Genomic DNA, 7,602 nt, shown 5'->3' with positions numbered 1-7,602 from the left:
ACACATTTTTCCTTGGCTCAACTCATTTGTCTCCCCAGCCTTGCCTCTCTCCCCTGTGGGTGTGCCGTGGTGTTTAACTATTTCATAACCTGTTGTCTTTTTGTTTCAGTGGTGTTAATTGGGAACGTTACTCCAGCTAAGGTCTTTGCTTTAATGCTACATGACTCCATTTAATGTTTTATCACATTAACTCCCTTTGCTGTGAATGGGAAGATTGAATGGATAATTTATCTGCCGGTGTAAGTGAATAGTTTGTTTCTTTTCATAATCTTCCTGTTTTACTCTGTAGACTGAATAATACAGGATCTTAGGCTCTATGGCATGAATTTTTATTTTTGTGGGAAGAAATATTTCAGCCCATTTTTTGGGTGCTTGTGGCTCCCTGATAACATCTACATCATAAACTGGTTCCCCCCTGCCACCTCTACACCAGATGTTTTGTTACCTCAGGGCAACAACAATGTACTATGAGGGTAAATACCAACCAGAAATAGTTTAAATCATCAAACATCAAACAACCATGGATATGTGTATGTGTGTAGGAGTTAACGTGTGGGTAGGTATATGTGCATTTCTGTACATACAGTTTCCCATTTCCGTACCCAAAATGGTCTCAGTCAAAATGTCAAACTTACTAAAGTCTTTCATTTCAATGGACACACGTCTTATGATATGTATTATGTTTTTATTCAAAAAAAAATTGTATAGCAGCAGTGTGAGATCCAAAAAGGTGTTTTGTTGCCTGAGGGCAACACTGTGCCATAGAGGGTTTAAGCCACTAGGTGGAGTGAGTACTCAGCATCTGACCGCAGTTCCTGAACCTTGCTGAAAGTGTGTGTGCAGACAACCACACAAATTTTTGTGTACTAGTACACACGTGTGCACACACAAATATTGTCTCATCAGTGGTGTTGCCTACTGATTTGCCCCCAAGATAAACGCCCTCGTCTTACTGATGCAGTCCCACACACACTCGCACAATCCCTGCACGAAGGGAACATTTTACAGCATGTGTACCACCACATGAAACACAGACGGGAACATGCAGAACCATACACCTCTTAAATCTGTGCAGCTCTGAGTGATTTTGATGAAAGTTGTGTAGGTGATGGTTTAAAAAAAAAAAACTCCTGCATTTTGGATTTTTGCTTTCAGACAAGTTTTAGTTACACTGTAAAATGTCAGATGTGTTAATCTTCTTTTGGCTATCTACACATAGTTTATAGCACTCCTGTTGAATTGCTTCATATCACTGGTAATGGTGACAGCCAAAAGTCTGTGCATTGTGTTTTGATGATGGTGGTGAGACTTTGTTGACTCCAATGAAGAGACACAAATAGTTGTGATGTTGATTCAGAGTTGACTTGTTTATGGCTTACAAATGAAATACAAAATAACGGCATACAAATATGAGAATAACACAGATATGTACACCTTACAAATATCAAATAAAGGTAAAATTACAGACAATATTAAATATATATCTATCTATATTACAAGATTTTGCTATTAGACAGTGACAATTTGAACATCAAATTATGTATTGTAGCATGCACAGGCATATGTAACATCCCAACCCCACTAAATTCAAGCATCACATAAAAATAGCATGTCTATTTAATTCTCATATTGCATAAAAATCCTTACTAAACAAATGCATAAAACTAAGTTTGTTTTGTACATGAAACCTCAAGTGGACTCAAAATGTATTACTTTCAAGTAACTCTTTAACAGAGGAGTAGGAGAAACTGTCCAGGTAACAACTCAACATTGATATAATGTGCCCATATACACATTAATACATCCTCAGATGCACCTTTGATTATATCAAAACACACGTAGAGAGGAACATATGTCCAAACACTCAAAATGTGATTCAAAATTTAATTCAAAACCTTTAAATCTATCAACAACCTTTACAATGCAACCAGCTCTGGTGTGGAACCCACTTGGTTCAACTTGGACTTGAGAACCTACAGGGTTTGGGCATATTTGAGGGTCAACAGGTTCTGGTACTACAGCCCTAAGAGTAGGAGAACTGTTTTCTATATCAGCTTGGCTGGGCTCATAATGGCTGATTGATGGTAGGTGGCTCAACATTTTTGACAAGTTCCACTCAAAAGAAATTTAAAAGGTATACAATGTTTTTTGTAACTAGATACTATCCTCCAGCCAGCTTGTTTAGTTACATTATTTTATCACGACCAGGACTAATTAAACAAGAACAAGTCATCTAAAGTTACAGGTGAAAATAACAGGGGCAGAACTAGACTCTCCTATCCTATCCATAAACAAAAGTTGTTTTAATTAGCAATTTGAAAAACAACAATCAATGAACTGGGCCCAATGAAAAGCACCCTATTATGCCTATGCAGTTTTATCAGATGGAACTTAGAGTTCATGTTTACCATTGCTCAGAATTTTAAGTATCACACACCATCAGGGAGGTAGGGCACTCTGTCAGTCATTTTGCAGTCTGTGGAAAGATTGTACTTGGGATAAAAGATGCAATTTGTATTAAACCTGCAGTGCAGAACTTTTACATATAAATGAACGTTCGTTACCTTCAAATCCTTGCCAAACGAGTTCACACAATGCTGATTAAGCCTATCATGGCCAGGTAAATCTCTGCATTTCACAGTATAATGGAGATTTAAGTCAAGATGAAATGAAAAATGTCTTTAACCCTTTAAGATCGGATCCCCAGTCATATTGTGCATCTATTTCACAATATATGCAAAAAAATACAAAAGAAATCTATTTATTTGTATTTTTATATCAAAATCCAACCATGTCTTTCTGTAAAACAAAATATGTGTGTGTACATAGGCTTGAACCAACCCATTTAAACCAATAGTATCGTGACATCCACCCATCAATCAGTCTTCAACTGTAAGTGACACAGATCTAAGATTCATTATGACGTGTCCACTTTTCAATGATCAAATCATAATTCCTCCTAACATTATGTCCTGCTTGTCTATCTTGTTTCACTCGAAAATACGTCACAATGTGGAAGTTCCATACGATCTAAATGTTGTTTCATCTAGACTTTAAAGGATGAGGTGGATTGCCAGGAGTACGCAGTTGCCCACGGTAACAGGAGAATGTTTGACCTTTTTGTCAAACTTCTGTTTCTGACAAGATTGCTGCCTGGTTGCGTGCTATTGAGCAACTTCCATTGGGAAGGCCATGTCAGGTCAAGTTTCAACTTAGTCACAAAGGCATCATTGTCAACTACTCATCTCCCAGAACAGACTCAAACATGACATTCACTGGCAAACTGGGAATTATTCTGCACATGAAATAGAAAGGGGCATAATCTGTTGTCCTGTTGTCTTATGGCTGGTACAATTGTTTGAAAATGTCAGATTGTTGATTATCTGAGGGCACACGAGGGGACAAATCTTATAGCATACTGCAAAGGGGGCAGCTGAACTGCTCCACATCTATTTCTAGTGGGATGATAGGCTATGGTGCGGATGAATTGTGAATGTGGGCTATGCCAAGGAGGTCGCAGATGAGCTGAGACTCAAAATCTGAGCCACAGTTTGAATGGATCCTCTCTGGGAAGTCATATACACAAAACAAATCATTTCATAACCACTTGGCCACCTGTTTAATTCACACAAGGGAATGCCTGAATAAGTGTGTGAAATGATCTTTAACCACAGAGACATCCACAGAGCTCTTGTTCGAGTTCTCAGCACTCCATAAGTCTAGGCACACCAACTTCAGTGGGGCATGGGTTTGGATGGACTCAAGAGGGGCTCTGGCTTCAGGTTCTTGGGATTTGCCCACAACGCACCGTCTACACCTTGTCACATACTCCTTTACTTCCTGCTCTTGGCCAGTCCATTGAAACCACTGACATGCAAACTGAAGGGTGTAACTCTGACCTTGACGCCCTGCATCATCATGGTTGCCCTTGAATAGTACTGGTCTCAGTCCTGGTTGGAAAAGACCTTATGGCCTGAGGACAGGTCTTTGGTTACCCTGTACAGAAGACTGTTTACCTTTAAACTTCTGCTTCTCCCATTGCCTCAGAAGTCTCAGGACCATTCTCATGGCTCCTTTAATGCTTGGATTAGGCAACGTTTTTGCTGAATGTAGTACACAGCTCTGGGTAAGGGGGTGTCTTTTTCCTGTTTCCTTTGGAGTTCTACATGCAAGAGGGCTGGGACTGTTCTCGGAGAATGCAGGAAGCAGATAATGACATTCATGATGATTCATGTTCACAGGAATGCATCCTGGACATCGTTGGGCTTAACATCCTTTACTTCATTGACAAGACACTAGTAGGGCTCTCAGATAATTCGCCTGTTGACACTGCTCTTAATGAAATGGATTTCACTGAGGTGAACAGGGATGACATTGTGCATGGGACATATTTGACATCAAACACAAAAGGGGCCAATTTGAACACCCATTGCTGCTGACTATCATCCAGCTTAGACTTGGGTTTTTTTAGGGTTTTTTAAAACATATATACGTTTTTCAGGGGGCTTTTTTAAGGCTTTATTGACATGCAACAAAGGTCTGCAACCAGAATTGAAACTGCAGATGTTGTATGACATGCATCTTAACCAGTGAGCTACTGGAGCTGTGTTCTTTTAAATATCATTTTATCATCTTCTTCTTGTTCACATTAACTATACACAAACTGAAGATCGTCTTTATCTGAACTTGGGGGCAAAATCAGTTCCCACACTCTCCCCTTCTGAATATGGACAGGCTAGTTTTCCATCAGAGTAGCACTGGCATTAGCAAGACTGGGAGAGGCACTGACAATGTACTGGCATCTGGGGCAGTCTTTGATGCTGTGGTGTTTTGAAAAGCATGAGAAGCACAGGCATTCACAAACACACTGTGTTTTTGTGCTGTTACTCATGCTGTCACAGACATGACATATTTTACAGGGCCTGGGGTTGTGGAATTCAGGGTTAAAGGAAAGACTCAGCCTGTTATTCTGAGCCTGCTGATCACAAAGGAGTTTGGAGAGCATGTCTATCAAGTAAGACAGCAATGCAACATCTTGGTTGCTGGACAGAGGGACTAGCTGTGAGACAAGAGATTAGGTGCGCTCAATGGGGGCAAGGCCTTGCCTACTCAAGGGACTGAGTATTCACAGTATACTGTATGGCTGTGACATGCAATGATGTGGAATTATGTATTTTCTTCTACTTGAGCGCTTGCTGGCAGCTCTCAAGCATGTCCTGCACCTCAATCACAGACCATTTTTTCTGAAAAGGCTTGCTTCATGCTCATCAGCACAATGACGGATGAACTGCATTAATACTTAAAGTCTGGGTTCATCAATTGACGGCAACATGGTCCATAGTTACATGAAGCCAGAGCCAATACTCAAACTCTCACCAGAGCTTGGCAGAGTGGCATAGAAGTTGAATAGGGGAGTTGATGAAGAGATAGCTTCACTAAAGTGCTGTTTGAAAACATTGAACACTGCCTCTGGGTTATACTCAAAGTTTTAGAGACTATTTCTTAGTGAAACCTTGACTATTTACTTAGCCCTGCCTGCATGTCTTTCCACATTGCTGTTTTGACGTGTCTCTTGCATAGATTGGCTATCATCACTTCCATTATCCACTCATATGTGTATTTGTCAGTGTGATCTCTTGTATATGTGGGGGTTTTTTGATATGTGGTTTCACCACCAGATTGTCTTTGTACAGATCGAGTGCATTGGAACTGGTTGTGCCATTACTGAACCCATGGGACAGAGTTTGGGGGGTTTATTATGAGAAGAGTTATTCCCTTGCCGAATGGAGCCATTATCAATTGACTGAGAAGCAATAAATGCCCCTAATTGCAGAATTATCTGAGGCAGTTGTCCCACATGTGCTGTACTCTGATTCGCATTATAAGTGTTCTGCCCCATTCTATCATTTACACTACCAGAATTTACATTGTAACCACTCTGAGAATATACATTATCATATGCACAACTTTCTCTGGGCCCATTATTTACATTGCTGTCATTTACTGCTGAAAGCCCTGCTGGCACAAGCCCCTCTCTCTCAAGCATGATGTCACTGCTTATGGGAAGCACACCAACACTGATAGAGAGCAGAGCACCAAGTGCGGCAGACTAATTTAGAATAATTATTCTCAGTATGTACAGTGACAGTACAAAATATATTTAACATACATAAATGTATCCCATTTAGCTTAGTCAACCAAAATGAAGCTAGTTAAAAATGGAAGCGAGCAACATGACTTGCGGTAGCTTACCCTTGTTGCGTAGCAATCAAATAACTCATTTGGGCAGTTGGAGTTCAGTGTCTGTTGATGTAGCAGCTCTCTCTCTCTCTCTCTATCTCTCTCTCTCTCTCTCTCTCTCTCTCTCTTTCTCTCTTGTGAACAGCTACGCTGAACTTTTTCAAGTTTTTAGGCATCAAATGTAAGGGGGGTCAGTCTTCTCCTGACTCCAACAAAGTGACATAGATAGCTCCAATGTTGATTCAATGATGTTTGATGAATTGTTTACAAGCGTTTCAGGATTTTGGGATACAAGCCCATTCTTATTTAGTATAAAAGAAAATCCTAATCAAAGGAAATATACAACACTGATTAATTATTTCTGTGGCCAAGTTCAATAACCATTACCTGAAGTTATACGGCCAACAGCTCACATTGATCAGGATTTGTTGCTGAAGTTAAAGCACACATTTAAAATAATACTCCTTAATAAGTAAAGTCCTGAATTCAAAATTTTACTGAAGTACAGAAATATTGTCAGCAAAATGTGCTTAAACCTAAAATATTTTAGTCCGTCTCTCCATACTTAACGACTTACTTGCCTGTTGTTCACAGCACTGAGCTAATTGATTCCTGAAGACACGAGTTGTTAAAAACAGCACACATACATGTAGTTGCTTCTTTTTTTTTTTAAAAGGGTCAGTGATGTCCGAAACAGCTGGGTTCTGTAGATTTTAGTGAACTTTACTCAAACGATTAAATTAGGCATTTGTCGGACACTGTCAGCTGTGGATTGTGAGCATTAACTGCAGCTGTACAGTATGTTAGGAATTGATTTAAAACAAATGACAGTGCCCATGTTTATTGAAATGAGGGAGCATGTCTCCCAGTGCAGCAGTGTCACTCAATGATGCGTTTTTAATAGTTTAATAGTGGATAATCATGAACATCTGCAGCACAGAGGAATAAACTATATCACACTTGCTTTGGCTACTTATTAGGTGGTTCAGTTCATTGTTGGTTTTAGTCTTTTCATGGGATTAGTTAACAAAAAGAAAAAACTGAAACATCTCTGAAAAAAACCCATTTATTATTATTATTATTTTAATTTAAGTAACAGCATTCATACAGACTTCTTTCAGAGTGTTATGTCTTACTGGATTATTATAATTTATGCATTAACATGAAAGGAGTATCTTAACTAAGCAAATAGTATTTTGTTGGTGTGTTAATAATCCTGTATAAATGTTTTTATGACCTGTCATTTGTCCTAATTCGCAAAGAAACTAGCTGCAAAATACATCAAATTAAGTAAAAAGTGGAGTATTTACAGTGGTAGAAGTGTAAAGTAGTCAAATTTGTACTTAAGTGTCTAACAGTGCT

Source organism: Scomber scombrus, chromosome 12, assembly GCF_963691925.1.
Source record: "Scomber scombrus chromosome 12, fScoSco1.1, whole genome shotgun sequence".
In the NCBI taxonomy this organism is placed as follows: domain Eukaryota; kingdom Metazoa; phylum Chordata; class Actinopteri; order Scombriformes; family Scombridae; genus Scomber; species Scomber scombrus.
The sequence above is the reverse complement of the archived record's forward strand: the minus strand, read 5'-3'. Positions refer to the sequence as shown.